Raw genomic sequence first — 6,466 nt, 5'->3', positions numbered from 1 at the left:
CTTCCCCTAGAATTTATCTCAGGGGTGTCTCTTGGTCTCTTCTTTTTTTGCTACTTGGGGTCCCATAGAAGCGTATTCAGGGAGCTCCTGGCTTTAACTTTTGTGCCCTGCAGACTTCTCCCCACTCAGCATTCAGAGCGGGTTTCTTAAAACATATCAGTGTTGTTGCTTAGTTGCTCAGAAGCTTTCCAGGAGAAAGTCAAGGCTCCACACTAGAGTCTCCAGGCCATGGGTGATCGGCCCTGCTGCCATCACCGTGGGTGTGGACCTTCGCACATGTTGTTCCCCTTTACCCCATCTTCTCCTGCTGTCTCTCATGTCACTGCAGCCCAGCCATGTGGCCTTCTCATCGACCTTTTATGCTCTTAGACATCTGCTTATGTGCCAAGCATTGTTCTGGACACTGGTGATTTAGCAGTGAACAGGCCAGCAAAATTTCCTGCCTTCATGGAGCTGCCCTGCTAGTCAGGGGAAGACCGCTGGTAAAGAAACAAATGAAGACCACGTGGGAGAGGATGGGATAGGGGTGCTGTTTCTAATGGGGCGATTAGAACAGGTTTCTCCAATGAGGTAACATGTAAAGGCCTGTATGAAATGAGGGAGCAAGTGCTGGTGTTGGCTTGTACAAGCTCACGTGAGCCAATTGTGCTCATGTCTTCCCAGCTCCTTGTTGAGTGACATCTGGTTAGTGGCTTGAAATCATCCACGGTGGGAGGATTTGAAATTGGTAAATGCCACAAATTAGGGCTTTTTACCCAGAGAGCGGTTGTTAAGCATTTACCAGCACACATCTGGAATAGGTCATGTAGAAAGACTGGGAGAATTTTCTAGGCATTCCTTGAAGAGGGAATGTGTTTGGAAGGTTTGAGGAACATTGTGGAAGACAGTGTAACTTGAATTCCTCAAATGCTTGTTTGTGCCCCAGGACCTTTACACATATTGTTCCCTCTGCCCAGGATGCTCTTTCCTTTAGTTCCAGAAAAGCCTTCTCTGACCATTTTTACTAGAGCACATCTTCCCTTTATTCTTAACATCAAGCACTTCTTGGTTCTCTTTCCAGCATTTGCCTCAATATGTAATTGAGCATTGAGTTATTTGTTGTATTAGGGTCTGTCTCTCCCATTGAAATGTAAGCTCTGAGAAGTCTTCCTGCTCCCTGCTGTCTCCCCACCTTCCAGGAAGGGCCTGCACAGAACAGATGCTCAGTGCATTATTGTCAACTGAGTGAATGTTGGTGGAAAGCCTTCTTATGCTCAGCACTGCTTTGGGAGTGGTCTTTATGGCATGAGATAAAAAATCAGGAATAGAAGAAGCAGCCAACAGAGAATCCAGAGGTTCCTACCTGGTGCCCAGCCTCATTCCAGCAACATAATTCCTGGGTCTCCTTCTACTTAATCTGTATGCAACACAGCAAGTTGATACCTTTCTGATAATGAGCACAGTGATCATCCCCCAGCTGCCAACCCATATCGGTGAGAAAGAACAAGCTCTCTGCTCCTGCTGAAGACATTGGTGTCATCGGAGGTTAAATATTCCTATTATATCATGCCTGGCATTTTTATTGTCATGAGAGCAATGGATGTCAGGAGTTTAGGACTTAAGATAAAGTTTATTTTATGGTGGAGAAAGTGCTTAACCCACTGGCATCTTGGATGGTGTGGACAAAGGTGAGCTGAGGAGGGAAACATTTTGATCACAGGGAACAGTTTTGGTTGACCTGATTTATATATATATATATTTAGAACATATTGATTGAGGTGACCAGCATTTAGATCTTTCATAGTTAATGAGGAGCTGTCCAGTTTATATTGGAAACGGTCACTGCCCAGAGCCTCTAATGAGGTGTGTGGTGCCCAGGAGAGGAAGACAGTTAACATGAAAGAAGTTTAGGCTTTCAAATAACCTCCCTCTGACCTTGAGAATTCAAATCCTGGCTCTGTCCTTCCCAGTCATATATTCTTTGGCAGGTTGCTTAGCTTCTTGTAACCTCAGTTTCCTCTTCTGTAAAATGGGCTACTCCAGAAGTAGTTTATGGTTTACGAGGATTAAAAGTGATGATGTGATGTCAAAGATGGTAAATGCTCAAGAAATGTTACTGTCATCCAAGCTGCTAAGTGATGGTGCTTCCTAAAGCCTATAAAATGGGAACATTGTAGGCTCATTTCAGTGTAACAAGGAGCTTCCTAAAGCAAATGCCCTGAACGAAAAGTTGCCACAGAGTGTTCTGGCCCTTTGAGCTTTCGATTTATCTTGAAGCGATTCAGGTGTAACCAGAAGGTAATGCTTTTTCCTTGAGAAAATGCACTCAGTGTTTAGCACTTGACCTAGCTCGTGGGAGCAGCTACTAATTTTTTCATTAATCAGAGAACTCTATCCATTTCTGTTGCTGTAGAGTGGACTTTGCTATAATCATCAGTTCAATTATTTAGTTTTGTATTGCCTTAGAGGGCATGGGTCTTTGTCTGCCTCATTTGCTGCTTTGTCTTTGATTCCTAGAACAGTGTCTGCATATAGTAGATGCTCAATAAATATTCGTTGACTGAATGAAATCATGTGCCTATAGGCCGGGTTTTAAAAATGGAAGACTGTAACCCAGAGAAATGTAAATTTAAGTTCACTTAGAAACCTAAACATGAATGTATACAACAGCATTAAAACAACTGAAATGTATTCTCTCACACTTCTGGAGGCCAGAAGTCTGAAATCAAGGTGTCGGCAGGCTCATGCTCCCTCTGAAGGCTCTAGGGGCAGATCCTTCCTCACCCCTTCCAGCTTCCGGTCGTTACCAGCAATCCTTGGTGTTCCTTGTCTTTTAGCTGTGTCACTCCAAACTCAGCCTCCATTGTCACACAGCTATCCTCTCTCTCTGTGTGTCCTCTTCTCTTCTTATATGGACAATAGTCATTGGATTCAGGGTTCACCCTAATCCAGTGTAACTTCATCTTTACTAATTACTTTCTAGAAGACCCTGTTTGGTGGGGTCTTTGAGCTTTCGATTTATCTTTATTTCATAGGCTTTAGGAAACACCATCACCAGCATTTGGGGGGGGGGGGGGGCGGAGAGGGGCACTAGTCAACCCAGTACAAACCTCTTTAGAAAATGTTGAAAGCAAAAGTGTCCTTTTTGGTCTGAGCTTTGTTTGGAGTTCTGTGGGGAAGTGTGGCTTGTTGGGATGACTCCCACAACTAGGGGGATGAAGAGAGACTCCAAGTGTTAGTCCTAAATATGACACTGACGGAAAAACTGAGAATTGGGGTCTTGACTGCCGTCAGGAGGAAGAGCAGAAGCTTCTGAGCAGCTGAGCTGAGGTCTGGGGCTGTTTGTGTTTCCTTAGTGTTTGACAACTTGCCTTTCCCTGAACCTCAGTTTCCCTCTCTGTAAATTGGGGATAATAACAATACCTTCCGTGAGGTGGTTGGGGACTTTAATGCTAGAGACTGATGAGTTCAAGTCCTCATTGTTTGGACGGAGAGACAGGGAGGATGGCCTTGACTTGAAGTGACAGGCATAGACTCAAGACAGGATGTGCTGCTTCAAGAATGGTGCTCCCTCCTCTCACAGCCAAGGATTGGCTAGGAGGGTCTGAGCCCTTTAATTGTAAAAATGCCCTCACTGGTTTGGCTCAGTGGATAGAGTATCAGCCTATCCTGGGTTCGATTCCGGTCAAGGGCACATGCCTGGGTTGCGGGCTTGATCCCCAGTGGAGGCCGTGCAGGAGGCAGCCGATAAATGATTCTCTTTCATCGTTGATGTTTCTATCTCTCTCTTCTTCTCCCTTCCTCTCTGAAATCAATAAAAATACATTTAAAAAATAATAAAACTAATGAATGTGAATTTAGAAGCTTATCTTCCCAGCGACCCTGTGAGGCAGAGACTATTGCAGTTGCTATTTTATAGATAGGAACCTGAGGTTCCAGCAGGTTTAAGCTACCTCTCCAAGGCCACACAGCTGCAAAGTGGTAGAGCTGAGATTTGAATGCAGGTACATCCAAGTTCAGTTCTCTAGTTCCCTCTTCCTTCCTTAGGCACCCAATGCCTCAGTTTCCCCATCTGCAAAATGGTGCCTACTCCAGGTTGGCTGCTCTGGTGGAATTGTGCTGAGTACGAGACCCAGAGTGTTATATAAACCCCGGTTTGCCCAGGAGGGTGTCTCAGCTTCCTCGTCTCCTGTCTCTCACACCACAGTGACTTGAGATTTTTACACAGACAGGAACTGTGTGGGGGGTGGTGGGTGAGGGAGTGTATGTGTGTGTGTTTGCAACAAATATTTTATAATAGACAAACCTCGTCTGCCACTTCTAAAAGTAGTGGGGGAAAAAAACCCACTTTGAGAAAGTAAAAATAACCCAAAGCCTGAGTCACTTAAGTCATTGAACTTAGCCAGAGCTAGCTTCTCCACGCTGTGATTGCTTCGGCTTAACCAGGGGCAGTGGATCAGGCCAGAATTTGGGGGGATGGACACCTGGGATTTTAGGGGGGAAATTTTAGTGGTTAGTTTGCAAGTGAAGTGACTGTCCAACCATCATCTTTTTTTTTTTTTTGCTGCAGGATGAAATGTCTCCCAGAAATGCTCTGTCCTTTCTCTTTTAAAAGTGACTTGACAATTGATAATTTTGCCCTAGTGGCGGGCACCTTAGAGCTTTTATTTCGTGGAGGCCAAACATTGATGTTGTGTGAAATGGGAGCTTGGCGGAGCCTTTGTGCGGATCTCAAGCTTCCTGAAAAATTTATTTACTGTGACTGTGATCTGCAGGAGCGAATTGATGTTTATCTATAGTCGTTTGCGCCAGCAAGGAGGGGAAAAATGCATAACTGCACTTTCCTCGGAAGCCTTGCGAGGCTGTTTAAATAAGTATCTAATAGTGAACTTTCAATAGCAGACAGGCAGTTTGATGGACAGGGTACAGTGTATTATTAACCATAAGCAGGCTTAATCTTTCCCCCATGTTTTAGAAGAAGCTTTATAACCTTCTGGCCGAAGAATTCATGAGAACCAGGTATATGAAGCTAAGCAAAATTATCCTGGCTGTACCAGTGGCAGAATCAATAATTCTGAGAGCTGCATGAAGGAGGGGAGACAGGGGCTGCAGCTGGGCCCCATGTGAGCAACCCCAGCCACCTCCTGTGGCTGGTAGGTCAGGAGAAGTTGTACAGGGGCCTGGAGCTGACAGGGGGAAGTAAGGGTCATTCTAGGAGCCTGGCTTCGATGCCAGATACTAATATCTGTTGCCTCCAACATGGAGCATATGTGCAGACAGTTAACAGGGATGAGTGTCTTTTTGCTGGGTCTTGGTTAAAACAGTGCCTGGCCCTATAGTGGCACCCACCATTCTAAGCAATAGAAAGGATTTATGCAATTGTTCAGTGAATGTCTGTCTTGCCCCTTTGGACCAGAATTTTTGTGCAGCCCGGGAAGCATCTTGTTTAACCAGGAGGGCTCTCTTGATCTCTGGGAGAAGGTAGACTCTCTTTGTTATAAAGTCCTTTCCTAGTCTCCTACCTGGTCCCCATCACCCTTTGTAGTGATTGAGCCTTCAGTATCTGTCTTTCACTCATTAGCTGGCCAGCTGCTAGAGCACATAGACTCGTCACATTCACCACAGCCTCCCCAGGCCCGAATACCCCCTGGAGTTTCTTATGGGGTTGGCCACTGTTGAGTGGGGTTTTGCTGAGGAGGAAACAGCTGTGGTTAAGGGCATGAAGGTCAGGTAAACTTGGGGTCAGATTCTGGTCTGTTAGCCATTTGTGTGTCCTTGGGCAGTGGCTTGCCCTCTCTGGGTCTTTGTTTCCTGATCTATAAAATGGGACAATGGGGAAAGTAACTGCCATTTTAAATATCAGTTTCCTCAGTTGTAAAATAAGTGTAACAGTGCTACCTGCCTTCCTGAGGGGCTGTGCTGAGGAGTAAAATGAGAGAATGCTGGTGGAGGACCCAGCATAAGGTCTGGTGTTCAGTAAGTTATAGCTGTTACTATTATTAATGTTTAACGATATTCCTATTATTAACTCACTGCTTTTGCTCTTCATGACCTAAGAGAAATCATAGCCTCTTGTCCGTTTTGTCTGCTTTGGACACTTGTGCCTTCTTTCAAGGTCTCGAAGCCATAATGGGGACACACTGAGACCTATGCAGAGTCAGGAGATGCTGGCAGCTCTCACAGATCTGCTCGTTGCTGGTGCTTACGAGCTGCCTTTAGAGCTCAAACCCTGAGCCCCCACTCCCACCCTTTCCTCCAGCAAAGGCTCAGGGACCAGGAAGTTTCATGTCCTCCAGGACCAAATAGAACTGGCAGTGAATCCAGGGGCAAGAGGCAATGGGAGGGGCATGGCCACGCCTGACAAGATAGTCCCTGTATAATCTACTGAGGTCCCTATCAGTGTGGAGAACCAAGAGCTGCCTAGCACTCAGAGCATTATCATTACCAGACCAGGTTCACATTTCTGCAGTTGCCCAGAGGGTCCAAA

Source organism: Myotis brandtii, unplaced genomic scaffold (assembly GCF_000412655.1).
Source record: "Myotis brandtii unplaced genomic scaffold, ASM41265v1 scaffold482, whole genome shotgun sequence".
In the NCBI taxonomy this organism is placed as follows: domain Eukaryota; kingdom Metazoa; phylum Chordata; class Mammalia; order Chiroptera; family Vespertilionidae; genus Myotis; species Myotis brandtii.
The sequence above is the reverse complement of the archived record's forward strand: the minus strand, read 5'-3'. Positions refer to the sequence as shown.